The 15,268-nt window shown below is 50.1% G+C and overlaps 1 protein-coding gene across 2 annotated transcripts in view; it reads right to left on the bottom strand.

Moving 5' to 3' along the window:
- Positions 1 to 15,268, bottom strand: part of crtac1b (cartilage acidic protein 1b) — a 401,398-nt gene that overhangs the window by 280,762 nt on the left and 105,368 nt on the right. The window lies entirely within an intron of this gene.

The following is a 15,268-nucleotide window of genomic DNA, read 5'->3' as shown; positions in this document are numbered from 1 at the left end:
CGCGCTGCTGGCATTGTTCTGCATTACAAGCCAGCTGGTTAGCCCACTGTGCTAAACCAGCTCATGCCAGCTCTGTGCCCCCTCCCACAGCCTTGTCTGTACCTGGGGTTGATGGGAGAGGGGCGCTGGAGGTAGGGGTGCCCGAGGAAGAGCTGGTTTAGCACAGTGGGCTAAACAGCTGGCTTGTAATGCAGAACAATGCCAGCAGCGCGCGTTCAATTCCCGTATCAGCCTCCCCGAACAGGGGCCGGAATGTGGCGACTCGGGGCTTTTCACAGTAACGTCATTGAAGCCTACTTGTGACAATAAGCGATTATTATTATTATTATTATTATTAAATACCAAATACAGCCGTGAGAGAAGAAATTCCTCCTCACCTCCACCTTAAAGGGGAGGCCCCTTTATTTTTAAATCATGCCCCCCCCCCCCCATTCTAGATTCCCCCACGGGGGGAAACATCGTCTCAGTACCCACCCTGTCAAACTCCCTCGGAATATGGTACGTGGCCCAACCTGCCCCACCAGTCCTCAGAAGATAAACCCCACGTCCTCGGGATCTGACCTGCTTCCAATGCAAGTGGGTCCTACCTTAAATAACGAGACCAGAACTGCACACAGTACTATCGAGGCGGTCTCATCAACGCCCTACGCAGTTGTCCCAAGACAACTTGTAGTTGCAGCACGGTAGCACAGTGGATAGCACTGTGGCTACACAGCGCCAGGGTCCCAGGTTCGATTCCCACTTGGGTAACTGTCGGTGCGGAGTCTGCACGTTCTCCCCGTGTCTGCGTGGGTTTCCTCCGGGTGCTCCGGTTTCCCCCCACAGTCCAAAGACGGGCAGGTCAGGTGGATTGGCCGCGCTAAATTGCCCTTAGTGTCCAAAAAGGTTAGGAGGGGCTATTGGGTTACGAGGATAGGGTGGAAGTGAGGGCTTAAGTGGGCCGGTGCAGACTCGAGGGGCCAAATGGCCTCCTTCTGCACTGTATGTTCCATGCCTTTTTTTATATTTCATCCCCGTTTGCAATAAAGGCCAACATTCTTTTTGATTTCCTAATTAATTACTGTGCCTGCATGCTGACTTTTTAATGCACCAAGGCGCCCATATCCCCCTGGAACATAAGGTTTCGCAATCCCTCTCTATTTAAATAATATTCTGCTTTTCTATTCTTTCTGCCGAAGCGGACAGCCTCACATTTTCCCGCATCACCCTCCATTTGCCAATCTTTTATCCACTCACCTAACCTATCTGCCCCTTTGTAACCTCCTCACAACTCGCCTTTCAACCTATCTTTGTTGGATTAGCATGTTTGAAGGCTCTGGGGAAACCCAATGTTTCGATTAAACCCATCAGAAGGGTGCGAGCCCCAAATTGATTTACTCCTCGTCCTAGTGCCCAGACAGATTGGCCATCTACCACCACTATTTATCCCACAGCCAGCAGCAGTAAAAGAAACCACGTTATTACCATGGTCCTGGTCATGTTGCTGTGGGTGGGAGCTTGCTGTGCACAAATTGGCTGTCGTGATTCTGCATTACCACAGTGACGACATCTCACGCGTGCTGGATTGGCTGTAAAGCACTTCGGCACTGACTGAAGCCATGGTAAGCACCACCTTAGGGGCTGGTTTAGCACACTGGGCTAAACAGCTGGCTTTTAAAGCAGACCCAAGGCAGGCCAGCAGCGCCGGTTCAATTCCCGTAACAGCCTCCCCGAACAGGCGCCGGAATGTGGCGACTAGGGGCTTTTCACAGTAACTTCATTTGAAGCCTACTTGTGACAATGAACGATTTCCATTTTCACCTTTCTCTTAAAAGTGTTCAAATTCTTTGATAAATTAACAGTGGGGTTGCTGGAAAAAAATATAATGGAAGGGCTTAAAAAGGAAGGAGTGGGTGGATTTCAGTCAGGATGGGGAAACAGAGCTGGTAGTTCCAGAATCACAGGAAGAAAGCTGGTTTAAAAGAATAGGTTCGGAGGGGCACGATTGCTCATACCAATTACTTTCTCTTTGTTCTTGTACAACCGCCATCCTATTACCATTTTTATTGTCCCATTTATCCAATTTGGCGTTGCTCAATTAATTTACATTTTGTTGTCATTAGGCATTTATCTTATTGCATATTTCAATATTTATATTTTAGAATGTTTTATTCTCAACAGAAATCAGTTAGTAATACATTCCACAGTTCATGCCTCTCCACCCTTTCCAGCTTGCCTTTTCAAAGTCAATACTTTCGGAGTCTTTGCAGTTTTGCTAACTGCACGACCAATTTAAAATTGATCACATTTGTGCTCCCCTACCACCGTCTCGCAATAAAAGGAGAGACCTGCGCCTTCGTCGCAACTTCGGGACGCCCCAAAGTGCTTTACAACCAACGCGTGCACAGCAAGCTCCCATAAGCGGTAATCAGAACGAGATCACATCGGGCGGGATTTTCTGGCCGCTCCCGCTGGCGGGATCTCCCGCTGCCAATGGGGGAACCATGGCGACAGCAGCAGGGTGGGAAAATCCCGCCGCTGGCCAATGGCAGGCCACGCCGCGGAGGGAGGGGGTGGGCCACGGGAAGTCCCACCCTTAATCTCGGTTTTAGGGATGTTGGTTGAGGGATATATATATTGGCCAGCACACCGGGAGAGGATTCCCCTTCTTTTTTCATCATCATAGAATTTACAGTGCAGAAGGAGGCCATTCGGCCCATCGGGTCTGCACCGGCTCTTGGAAAGAGCACCCTACCCAAGGTCAACATCTCCACCCTATCCCCGTAACCCAATCACCCCACCCAACACTAAGGGCAATTTTGGACACGAAGGACAATTTATCATGGCCAATCCACCTAATCCGCACATCTTTGGACTGTGGGAGGAAACCCACGCACACACGGGGAGGATGTGCAGACTCCGCACAGACATCTCTTATGGGATATTCTGCCTATTTGAGAGGGCAGGCACGACTTCTGTTTAACACCTCATCTGAAAGACTGCACGCCTGACAGAGCAGCACTCCCTCAGCACTGGGCTGGTGTGTCAGTATTGATTCTGTGATGGGGTTTCGAGAGGCGGGGGGGGCGGGGGGGACTTGAACCCACAATCGCTGAACCCGGAGGCAAGAGAGTGTGCTCACTGAGCCACCGCCGACAGCATAACTGCCGGGTTCATTCCCATATTAACTATCCCTATTCTCCCAATTTGGGGTTGCTGGTTTAGCTTGCATTTCACCGCAACTCAGCCTGTTTCATTGTTTCGATTTCTAAATGAATCATCACAAATATGGAGGTTGTTCTGTGTGCATTCAGTAAACTTCTTTGGTGCTGATCCCACTCAGCGACCAATACTCCCACCGTGGAGTACCAGGAATCCCAGTCACAGGAATAAACTGGGATTGCACCTTTAATGATGCACAGTCGGCTGGTGGTAAATGAACATTGTGGTCTGCACGTTGCTCCCAGTATAATCCTAATTGGGAGGACTAACCACACCAGGCTCTGTTTTGGGCCTGCTTTTATGTTAGTCCACAAGTAGGCTTACATTAGCACCTCAATGACGTTACTGTGAAAATCCCCGAATCGCCACATTCCGGCGCCTGTTCGGGTACACAGAGGGAGAATTCAGAATGTCCAATTCACCTAACAGCACGTCTTTCGGGACTTGTGGGAGGAAACCGGAGCACCCGGAGGAAACCCACGCAGACACGGGGAGAACGTGCAGACACCGCACAGACAGTGACCCAAGCCGGGAATCGAACTTGGGACTCTGGAGCTGTGAAGCAACAGTGCTAACCACTGTGCTACCATGCTGCCCACGGTGACAGCTGGAGCGCTGATGGATAATGGTCCCAATATGGAATGGAGCAGATTAGTACTTGTTCATTTCATGGAATTTACAGTGCAGAAGGAGGCAATTCGGCCCATCGAGTCTGCACCGGCCCTTGGAAAGAGCACCCCACCCAAGGTCCACACCTCCACCCTATCCCCATAACCCAACCCAGCACTAAGGACAATTTTGGACACTATGGGAAATTTAGCATGGCCAATCCACCTAACCCGCACATCTTTGGACTGTGGGAGGAAACCGGAGCACCCGGAGGAAACCCACGCACACACGGGGAGAACGTGCAGACTCCGCACAGACAGTGACCCAAGCCGGGAATCGAACCTGGGACCCTGGAGCTGTGAAGTGATTGTGCTAACCACCATGCTACCGTGCTGCCCCGTGTCGTTCTCCATTAAAACAAATTCCTGTCCTGCACCATGCTCTTCATTCCAAGCTACTATTCAATTATTGACCAACCATCCATCATTTAAATGAAATGATTAACCCAGTGGCTCTCAAACAGTGGTCACTAATCAGGGCCAGCCTTATGCATGGCACCGTGGACAACTGCCCAGGGAGGTGCCATGGTCTGTATTTCAATCTCATCTTACCACCACACAGTCACTCTGGACTGCCGTGCTGCCCTTTTGGCTAAAAGCCTCACGCAGAGTGGGTGGTATGGTAAATGTTCATGGAGGCTGGAGCCTTTTGCATTGGTGCACGTTCGCTCAAGGAGGTGCACAGAGCTGTGTGTCAGACCATCCTTCAGCCAGCCTCCCAGTGCTCTGCAAAGCCAATGCTTCACTGAATGAGGCAACTCGAGTATTAATTGGGTGGAATTTTTGTGCATCAAGGGGACCCACATTCTGCAATTCCACCTAATTTTCCCTGAGATATAAGGATGATTATATCGAATGAGTTACCCGTGCCTTTGTCAAACATTGCGGGCGTGATTCAACCTTTCTAAGTGTCATTTTGGGCGAGTTTAGTGGGGTCTTTCCCAGCGGCTTTTTGGGTGAGTTCCAGGCCGGTATTCACCCACATTCAGTCATTTTTTGAGGCCTTCGGAAGTTTCTCCCTGGTCTAGCCCACACTTTGAAATGTTTTTAGCAGTGGGAAGTTGCACTCGTCGGCGAAAACAGCTCCTCAGAGATCGGGGAGGCATCTTGAATGGGTGCCCCAATCTCTAAATGAGCTGGAGGGACAACCACCCCCCCCCCCCTCCTCCCACAGCCCCCACCCAAGGGCAATGCCACCATCAGCAGACATAGGCATTAACCCCCCTCCTAAGTGAGGACACCCTGCTATGGGGTCACTGAGCCCCCCCCTCGACCCGTTTCATACCCGCCTGCCCCATTTTCACCCTCCCTCCTTTCAGGACCCCCCTTCTATCCGCCAACCTTTATGAGGCCTCCTTCATAACCCCTCCTCTCTTCATAACCCCCTCAACCCCTCCTTTCATGGGAATTGCCCCCTTCAGGCCCAGCTGGGCACCCTGTCATGGCCAGGATGGCACAGTCAGGGTTCCTGGGTGGCCGTGCCAAGGTGTCAGCTGGCAGTGCCAAGGTGCCAGGCTGGAGGTGCCAAGGTTCCAGGCTGGTGGTGCCAAAGTGTTGGGCTGGCAGTGCCCCGATGCCCGGTTACCAGGGGGAGTGCCAGGATGCCACCCTGCCCAATTCCCGAATACCCGGGCGTCTCCAACGGCCTGGGAGACCACCCCAGCCGCCGTTACGACCAGTCCACGTTTGTGCGGACCAGTGCTAAACAGCGCCCTGGAGAGGTCTCCCAGACGCGTCTGCTGAATCCCGGGCCCCGGGAGAATCAGGCAAATGCATATTTAAATGGATGATTAAATATGCATACCTGGATCTCGTCCAGTGAGAGTGAGATCCAGATCGCAACGTCTCACGAGATTCCGTTAAATCTCGCAAGGCGATTCGAAAGTCACGAATCTTGCGAGATTCAATGACCTCGTCCTCACACCAAGTCGGGCGCGATGAGGCCATTGAATTGCGTCCTACCTCACTAGGATTCTGGATAAACAGATTCTACAGGAAGAAACAGGACCATCCGTCTCTCTGATACTGTATCTGTGTATTAATACCATTTTCTTAAAAGCATTCATCTTCACAAGGCAACACTTTCATCTTGTATGAGGTGGTTTTATAATTTTGATGGAATAGTGCATGATTACTAATCCATTAGACAAGGAGTCCTTCAACCAGAAGTTTTTGCAGGGCTATTACACTCCATTGGGCCCCTCTCAGAGTACTCTGAACAGTCCTGGTCTCCATATTATAAAAGGGATATAATGACACGGGTGAAGGTACAAAAAGAGATTTGCAATGATGACATCAAAGCAGAGAGGTTATTCCCATCAAGAATGATTGAACAGACCGGGACACACTGCTGTGAAAAGACCATAAGATATCAGAGCAGAATTTGGCCATTCGGCCCATAGGATCTGCTCCACCATTCGATCACGGTTGATATGTCCCTCATCCCCACTCTCCTGCCTTCTCCCCGTAACCCCTGATCCCCTTATTAATCAAGAAATCCCTTTATTAATCACAAACCACCACATTTCTGCTTGAGGTGCTGTTACCTACAGGGCTGGAGGCCAAGAGCTGGAAGGTTGAATGAGACAGAATAGTTATTTCTGAGAACATTGAAACAGGAACAGGAGGAGGCAATTTAGCCTCGCGAGCCTGCCCATCGTTCAATGTGATCATGGCGGATCTCATCATTGCCTCAACTCCCGTTCTCCATAACCCTTCAACCCATTACCAATTAAATATCTGTCGAACTCCTCCTTAAATTTACTCACTGTCCCAACATCTGGGCTAGCGAATTCCACAGATTCACAATCCTTTGGGAGAAGTAGTTTCTCCTCTAACCTCTCGTTCTAGGAGGTCCCACAAGAGGGAGCATGCGTTCCATGTCCACTTTATCCATACCTTTGAGCATTTTGGCTTGCTGGTTGCCTCAATTGACTGGACGGCCAGTTTGGACCAGATTGGGACCAACTGTATGAGGTTTGACCCCCATTCCAGCTGGGGTGGATTCGGGACCTGTCTCCCTGCCCTCCCTGAGGTGGAGATTGTTGGATGAGCACGATGAGTTGGATCTGCTTTCTGGCAGAGGAGAACTTCAGATAACTCCTCCACCTTCTCCTTTTAACACGAGATTGATTCCAGAGATGAGGGGTTTGTCTTGTGAAGATAGTTTGAACAGCTAGGCCTACACTCTTTAGAGTTTAGAAGAATGAGGGGAGATCAAATTGAGGTAAACAAGACAATAATAATTTAATAAGAATAATCTTTATTGTCGCAAGTAGGCTTACATTAACACTGCAATGAAGTTACTGTGAAAATCCCCCAGTCGCCACACTCCGGCGCCTGTTCGGGTACACGGAGGGAGAATTTAGAATGTCCAATTCACCTAACAGCACTTCTTTCGAGGCTTGTGGGAGGAAACCGGAGCACCCGGAGGAAACCCACGCAGACACGGGGAGAACGTGCAGACTCCGCACAGACAGTGGCCCAAGCCGGGAATTGAACCCGGGTCCCTGGCGCTGTGAAGCAACAGTGCTAACCACTAGCACGTAGATGGCGACCGTTTATGTACTTTACAGAGTTGGTCATTGTTAGTTGTTAGGGGATGGGGTATAAGGTGGTGGTGGGGGGCGAGGGGGGGGTTAGTGGTGAGGTTATAGTACCGTAAGGGGAAGCAGAGGAGCTCTCACTGTTAGGTTGTTATTCTGTGCGATTGTGCGCTTTGCATAAAAATGGTTAAAAATGACAATAAAAACATTTTTTTAAAAACACAGGACTGCGGCAGTAGCCTCCCCTACCCATGGCACCCCAGGGACACTGCCAATGTGGCATGGCATCTGTCTGCCCCCGGCAAAATGCTGGCAGGTCAGGAAAATTGGCCTTAGTAAAGTCTTTAACTTTTTCAATTAGCTGTCCGCCTCCTTTCTGCTGGGAGCCGGCCTGCAGCTGGCTCGACCACTGGGAAACCCCTCCGGTCCCGGGGGCAGCGTTGGCGAGGCCGCCCCACGCAGTCCTCCTCCTATTTTTCCCACCCCGAACTCGAACCGTACACAACCTTTCTGCAATTTTCCAGCTTCCTGTTCGCCAGAGCTTCAACACATCCCAGGTGTGAGAGCTTCAAACACAAGCAGAGGTTACAGCAGAAGCGTAAGAACCGTTTAAAAAGCAGCAAACTGGTCCTGGGCGGGGCCTCAGCAGACAGTCAGTCGCACAGACTGCCTGCAACGTATTCCTCTGGGCTTCCTCCCCTTACTCCCCCCGCTCCCACCCACAACCTGTACGACCATGGGGTTTAAAAGCACTTTCTTTACTTTCTGTGAAAGCAATGAGAAAAAGCAAAATAAATGCTATCGAGACAAGGCCATCATAGCATTGGCGCATTAGTGTAAGTGCTCCTATCAAACGGTAAGGCTCACTACAATGCATGTTCCATGGCATTCTCTTCAATTCACCCATATGCCTGAACAAGCCATCCCAGTTCTCAATCGTACTTGATCTTGAGGAGCGTTGTCGTTTCGTGTGGGAGTCTCTTGCTGAATACGGGAGAGTTGGAAGGATTTTGTATCGAGATTGGTTGATTGATTGCTTTATCGTCCCGTGTACCAAAATACAGTGAAAAGTATTTTTCTGCGACCGAGGGAACGTACACAGTAGACACAAGAATAATCGACAGAGTGCATTGACAAATGGAACATCACCAATAGTGATTGGTTACAGTGCGGAACAAGGGCCAAGCAAAGCAAATACATGAGCAAGAGCAGCTCTTACAGGGAACAGATCAGTCCGAGGGGGAGTCATTGAGGAGTCTTGTAGCTGTGGGGGAGAAGCTGTTCCTATGTCTGGATGGGCGAGTTTTCAGACTTCTGTACCTTCTGCCAGATGGAAGGGTCTGGAAGAAGGCAATGCCTGGGTGGGAGGGGTCTCTGATAATACTGTCTGCCTTCCTGAGGCAGCGGGAAGTGTATACAGAATCAATGTGGGGGTGGCCAGCTTGTGTGATGCGTTGGGCTGAGTTCGCCACACACTGTAATTTCTTGGACCGAGCAGTTGCCATACCAGGCTGTGATGCAGCCGGATAGGATGTTCTCTACGGCACATCTGTAGAAGTTTGAGAGAGTCGATGCAGACATGACTAATTTCTTTTGGAAGTTCGTTGGGCTTTCTTGACTGTTGCATCAATGCGAGTGGATCAGGATGGACTGTTGGTGATAGTGACCCCCAGGAACTTAAAGCTATCGACCAGAGTTTGGTTATTATCTTGGCTGGTTAATGGTGTTGAAGGTGGAGCTGTAGTCTATGAACAGCAGTCTGATATAGGTATCCTTGTTGCCGAGGTGTTCGAGTGTTGATTATAGGTCTAGGGAGATAGCATCTGCTGTGGATTGGTTGCAGCGATAGGCAAACTGCAATGGATCGAGACCGTCTGGGAGGCTGGCGTTGATCTGTCTCATGACTAGCCGCTCGAAGCATTTCAGGGTCGTCAAGGTCGAGACTTCCGGTGACGGCGGGCGGGAGGCGGCCGCACAATGGAGGGCTCCCGTTCGGGAACGGCATTTCTGGGGCTTTAAGCCCGGTCCCAGGGTCCACGGAGGTGGCAAAAGCAGGGAGAAGGCACAGAGACGGCACAGTGAAGAAAAATGTCGAGGGTGAACAAAAAAACATCCGTAAAGAAAACAGCAGAAGGTCCGTCGGGGAGTGGAAAGGTCACTGCGGGGTCAGTGAGGAAAATAGAGGCTGGAGCACCAGGGGAGGCCGCATTGCTTACGGCTGAAGAAATAACTAAGGTGATGGCTGCGGAATTCGAAAGGCAGTTTGCAAAATACATGGAGACAATGAGGAAGATGAGAGAGGTTTTGAGTGCGCTGGTGGAGGAGGCGATTTCCCCGGTGAGGACGGCGGTGGCGAGCGCAGTGGCGGAGGTGCGAGAGCAAGGGGAGGCGCGAGAGCAAGGGGAGGCACTGAAGGAAGTGGAGGAGACGTTATTGCAGCACGGTGATCAACTTACCTTGATGGGGAAGTCGATGCGGAAGGTGATGGACATTAACAAGGATCTGCGAGGAAAAATGGAAGACCTGGAAAACAGATCCAGGCGACAGAATTTGAGGATTGTGGGGCTGCCAGAAGGAGTTGAAGGATCGAGGCCGACTGAGTTTTTTGCCGCGATGCTGGCGAAACTATTGGGGCGAAATTATTGGGGGAGGAGAAGGATCCCTCCCGATATGAGCTGGATCGGGCTCATCAGTCGTGGAGGCCTGTACCAAAGGCGAGTGAGCCGCCAGGGGTAGTGACTCTGTGCTTCCGTAGGTACAGTGTGAAGGAGAAGGTCCTGAGCTGGGCCAAGCAGAAGCGGGTGGTGCAGTGGGCTGGAGCTGGTATACGTGTATACCAGGACTTTACGGTGGAGCTGGCGAGGAGGCGGGCTGCCTTCAACCGGGTGAAGAGGGCACTGTACATTAGCAAGGTGCAGTGCGGCATTGTATATCCACGAAGCTGAGGGTGACTTACAAGCTCAGGGACTTTTATTTTGGAACGGCGGAAGCAGCGGAGGAGTTTGCGAAGGCAGAAGGACTGTGGCAGAACTGACAAATTGAGGAATGGCCATGTGCCGATGTAACCTCATGACTGTATTTTCTTCTTTTTGTTTCACTGCGTGCGGGTGTATGGGCTGAAGGAGCCAATGTTGTATATATTTGGACAAGGGAAGTGACGGGACTTTCACTCAAAATGAGGGCTCTATGGGGTGTAGGTGGATATGCGGGGTGTGTGTGCTAAAAGGGGGTTTCTGGGCTTTCCTAGGGCTGGGCAAAGGGGAAAGGGACCCGGGCGGCGGCCTCCACGCTGGCCGGTTTAAGCCGGCCAGTGAACGGGAGTGAGGTGGGGGGAGGGGCTGCGGCCATCGGAGCCTGGCAGAATAGGGTCCGAGTCGTCTAGCCGGGGTGGAAAGTTGGGGGAAGGAACCGAGGTTGGGGGGAGAAGTTTTACAAGAGGCAGTGGACGGGAGGAGTTGGAGACTGGGGGGGGGGGGGGGGGGGGGGAGGCGGAAGGGGTACAACTCTTGGGTATCTTGTACGGTACTCTTTCAGAGGTTGGATGGCGTTGAGTGCAGGGGGGGGGCGAGGGGGAGTGGAGTCTATAGGTCAATGGTGACCATGCGCGGTCCCGGACACCTTTTTCTTTTTCTCCTTTGTTTTTTGTTTCCACCGTGGGAGGGTTTCATAGAATTTACAGTGCAGAAGGAGGCCATTCGGCCCAACGAGTCTGCACCAGCTCTTGGAAAGAGCACCCTACCCAAGGTCAACACCTCCACCCTATCCCCATAACCCAGTAACCCCACCCAACACTAAGGGCAATTTTGGACACTATGGGCAATTTAGCATGGCCAATCCACCTAACCTGCACATCTTTGGACTGTGGGAGGAAACCGGAGCATCCGGAGGAAACCCACGCACACACGGGGAGGATGTGCAGACTCCGCACAGACAGTGACCCAAGCCGGGAATCGAACCTGGGACCCTGGAGCTGTGAAGCAACTGTGCTAACCACTCTGCTACCGTGCTGCCCTTTTGTTTTATTGGATGCGGGTGGGCCGTTGTTTGGGGTGGTGGGAGGATGGGATCGTTGGTATTGTTAAGGGGATTGATTTTGTATTTGTTACCGTTTACTGTTTGCAGGATGGGGTGTAAATTTTGAAGGAAAATGTGAAAATGGAGAATAAAAACATTTTAAAAAAACAGACGTCAGTTTCCGCAGGTTCATTTTCAAGAAGGCAGCTCTTACCTCTGAGGCTGTAATAGTGGGTATGGATGTGTCCAGGGCTGTTGGGGCGGGTGGCACTGATGTATTGGCTGGCTGTTCAAAGTGGGCATCGAGCTTGTTCAGTTCATCGGGGAGGGATGCTCCAGCCCCAGATATTCCACCTGGCCTTGCGTTGTAGCCTGTGATCTCATGTAAGTCCTGCCATAAATGCCGTGGGATTGTGTCGTGGGCCTGGGACTCCAGTTTGATGCGGTATTGTCTTTTTGCATCCCTGATGGCTTTCCGTTCGTCGTACCTGGATTTGTTATATAGGTCAGGGTCGTCAGACCTGACCACCTCCGTCCGGGACTTCAGCAGGGAGTGAACCCTTTGGTTGAGCCAGGGTTTCCGATTGGGGAACACCCGTTTTGGCTTCTTTGGTACACAGTCTTCGACACACTTACTGAGGAAGCCTGTGAAGGTGGTTGCGCACTCGTCCAGGTTAGCTGCCGCAGCCTTGATTAGATTAGAGTCAGTTATTCCTGAGTGTCGGTGCAATGACCACTGTACAATAACATTTGATCTCAACTCCAACTGTCTGAACCTATCCTTCATTCCATTTCCAGTTAGCTGTACAATCTTTTTACCTCATAAACTGTATGATATCATGGTTGTGTTGTAATTCACTGACTGACCACTAGAAGTCTCATTATTACATAAGTGAATGTTAGAGTCAGGTGATCTCAGGCTGACTAGGGAGCTGGGAGAGAGGTTGGTTGTGCATATTCATACTGTTGTTCATCTGTTGTTTTGTACATAGTTGACCCACAGTTAATGTTTATAAATCATTTATAGCTTTAGTTTGGGCAGCATGGTAGCACAGTGGTTGGCACTAAGGGTTCACATCACCAGGGTCTCAGGTACGATTCCCGCTTGGGTCGCTGCCTGTGCAGAGTCTGCACGTTCTCCCCGTGTCTGCGTGGGTTTCCTCCGCGTGTTCTGGTTTCCTCCCACAAGTCCCGAAAGGCGTGCTGTTAGGTGAATTAAACATTCTGCATTCTCCCCCTGTGTACCCGAACAGGCGCCGGAGTGTGGCGACTAGGGGCTTTTCACAGTAATGTCATTGCAGCCTATTGTGACAATAAAGGTTTATAAAGTGTGCTTATAACATAAATCAGGCCATCCGACAAGAACATTACAGTAACTAACTCTCTCCCTTTTGAAAGCTCCAATTAAAGGTACCTCCACCACACTCTCGGGCCGGACATTCCGGACCCTAACCACTGGCTGTGTAAAAAAGCTTTCTCCTCGTGGCGCTGTTGATGCTTTTTGCGAATCACTTTAAATCGGGTGTCCTTGGGCTCTTGATTCTTTCAGAACGGGAACCGTTTCTCTCTACCTAACTCTGTCCAGAGCTCTCGTGAATTTGAATCTCTCAACCTTCGCGTCTCTAACGAGCACCAGTCCAGTTTCCCCCAGTCCATCCAGGCAACAGAAATCTCTCACCCGCGAATAATTCGTGAGAAAAATAAAACGATGAAAGTTTGGCAGAGCCAAAGAAGAGGAATATTAAGACTATATGGAACTTACAGCACACAATCAGGCCATTCGGCCCAACTGGCCCACATGGTATTCAGGCACCACATGAGCCTCTCCCGTTCTCTCTTCCTCTCCCTCCCTCTGAATAATCGTTGATGTTCCCCCTCCCCCACGTGTTCAACTAGCTTCACCTCGAAGGCAAGTGTGTCATTCACCTCAACTGCTCCATGTGGTAGCGAGTTCCACATTCCCACCACTCTCTCAGGAAAGACGTTACTCCAGAATTAATTGTCGGGTTTATTCTTGTGTCATGTGAGAGTACCTTTAAGAAATGGGTGTTCATTACTGCAGTGATGTCAGAGAGTGGGTGGAGCTGGGCTGTCTGTCAGCTTTTTACTTTTGTTTTAGGCTGTTTGCTGCAGGGTGTGTTTTAGTTTCGTTTTCAGAGCTGGATAGCTTCGGTCACAGCCAGAAGGTGCATTAGAGTCTCTCTCTGTAACCTAAAGACTGTAAAGCGATCCTGGTGATCTAAAACTAATAACAGTAGTGACTTTAACCTGATGTGCTTCTGGTAAAAGGTGTTTTAAGTTTTCTGGATGTTAAAAGGAAAGCTTAAAGGGTTACTTAGTGTTGTATTCTTTGGGGGTTGTATTTAAGTTAATGGTCGTTAAGATGTTCACTGTATGTTTTAAAAAGGTTAACTTGAGTTCATAGAATAAACATTGTTTTGCTTTAAAAAATACTTTTCCATTTCTGCTGTCCCACACCTGTAGAGTGGGCCGTGTGCTCCCCATACCACAATCTAGTAAAAGTTGTGGGTCAGGTGAACTCCATGATACACTTTGGGGTTCTCTAAACCCTGGCCCATAACACTTAAGTGTTACATGCGAATGGCCCTTGCAAACAAACGAACGAGAATGAAAAAGGAAAATAAACAAGAGAGCAAGAGGACAGGAAAATAGAGCCAAAGATGGAAAATGATCGCAAGAGAGAAATGCGAACTAGAGTGAAAGTGAGAGACTCACATCCTGTCAAACTGGGTCTAAATCCAGGTCGGAGAGGGTGGAAGTGTGGAGCAGTCGACTGAATCGTTCTATCCCTCGTGTATTTGATAGTTTGGCAGTGGTCATTGAATCAACCACATTGCTCTGAAATCATTAAGTTAAAAGTGCACATGTATTCAGCTGTCCCCTCAGGTCTTTAACATACCCAACAACCCGGTAATGCTCAAGTTGATTCATGCCTTGTGGTGAAATGAGTGCTTTGAGCAATTATTTCCCCCTAGATTTAGTGCAAGGCAGCGGCCAGCATAGAAGTAGCAGAAAGAGCAAGCTTAGGTTGTTACACTGCTTCTCACAGCCTCAGAATGTCCCAAAGCACTTTAACCAGCAGTGCCGTTATTGTGAAGTGTATTCACTGTTATAGCGTAGGAAAAACAGCGGCCAATTAGCACCCAGCAAGTTATCAAAAGCAACGCTGAGATAATAGCTAATTAATCTGTTTCTAGTGTTCTTGGCTGAGTGAGGATCAAACACTGGCCAGCATGCTGCAGAGAACTCCCCTCGCTCTTCAGTCGAAAAAAGTGTTCCAGGATTCTTTCCGTCCCATTGAGATGTCAGATGGCACCTCAGCTTAATAGCTCCAACCGAAAGGCCACGTCTGCGACAATGCAGCACACCCTCAGCGCGGCACTGGAGTGTCGGCCTAGATTATGTGCCCGAGCCTCTGGAGTGAAGGCTGCCAACCTTCTGATTCAAGAAATGAAATGAATATCGCTTATTGTCACAAGTAGGCTTCAAATGAAGGTACTGTGAAAAGCCCCTAGTCGCCACATTCCGGCACCTGTTCGGGGAGGCTGGTACGGGAATTGAACCGTGCTGCTAGCCTGCCCTGGTCTGCTTTCAAAGCCAGCGATTTAGCCCTGTGCTAAACAGCCCCTGACATAGCAAGGGGGCAACTCGCTGAATCAAGATGTCCAGTGAGGCCAAGGGTTTTCAGTGGGCGAGATTCCCGGAAGATTCCCAGAGACCGGACGATTCCGCCAGCGGGAAGAGTCGGAAAAGGTAAGTCTTCGAAGGTAAGAGGAAAGGAAAGCTGAGCGAAGAGAGTTGCTCTGCAGTGATGATTTA

Source organism: Scyliorhinus torazame, chromosome 16 (assembly GCF_047496885.1).
Source record: "Scyliorhinus torazame isolate Kashiwa2021f chromosome 16, sScyTor2.1, whole genome shotgun sequence".
NCBI lineage: Eukaryota > Metazoa > Chordata > Chondrichthyes > Carcharhiniformes > Scyliorhinidae > Scyliorhinus > Scyliorhinus torazame.
The sequence above is the reverse complement of the archived record's forward strand: the minus strand, read 5'-3'. Positions and strand labels throughout refer to the sequence as shown.